The following is a 556-nucleotide window of genomic DNA, read 5'->3' on the forward strand; positions in this document are numbered from 1 at the left end:
AATGTCAAGCACCTTTGAAAACTGGCAACCAAACAAAATGATAGTTTACAGGAAAAAACTGCTTTGTGGACAGAGGTCAAATCCACCGTACTCAAAGTTTGCCACGTTCATTAGAAAAGGGACTGTTGGTCTCCAAAAGCGGCGGGAAAAGCTCATACAATTCCCAGAAAAATTGCCTGGCTAGCTCAGTCAGTAGAGCATGAGACTCTTAATCTCAGGGTCGTGGGTTCAAGCCCCACATTGGGTGTGCAAATTTTGAACCAAGACCTTGAACAAAGCAAACAAGTCATAGTGTCGTCTTGAGTGAGGACTTTAAAGACAAGTGTTCAGTCAACAGGTGGCATTCCCAAGGATGTGTTGAACGTGTAATTGCAATGTCAAGCACCTTTGAAAACTGGCAACCAAACAAAATGATAGCGTTCAGGAAAAAACTGCTTTGCGGACAGAGGTCAAATCCACCGTACTCAAAGTTTGCCACGTTCATCAGAAAAGGGACTGTTAGTCTCCACAAGCCACAGGAATATCTTATAAAATTCCCTGAAAAATTGGCTGGCTA

At 43.0% G+C, this 556-nt stretch overlaps 1 non-coding gene across 1 annotated transcript; it reads left to right on the top strand.

The window, feature by feature from the left end:
- The first annotated feature begins 174 nt into the window (after positions 1 to 174).
- trnak-cuu lies at positions 175 to 247 on the top strand. The gene has a single exon. It is a non-coding gene; the product is annotated as a tRNA-Lys (tRNA).
- Positions 248 to 556: the final 309 nt, after the last annotated feature.

Source organism: Plectropomus leopardus, unplaced genomic scaffold (assembly GCF_008729295.1).
Source record: "Plectropomus leopardus isolate mb unplaced genomic scaffold, YSFRI_Pleo_2.0 unplaced_scaffold71313, whole genome shotgun sequence".
NCBI classification, from domain to species: domain Eukaryota; kingdom Metazoa; phylum Chordata; class Actinopteri; order Perciformes; family Serranidae; genus Plectropomus; species Plectropomus leopardus.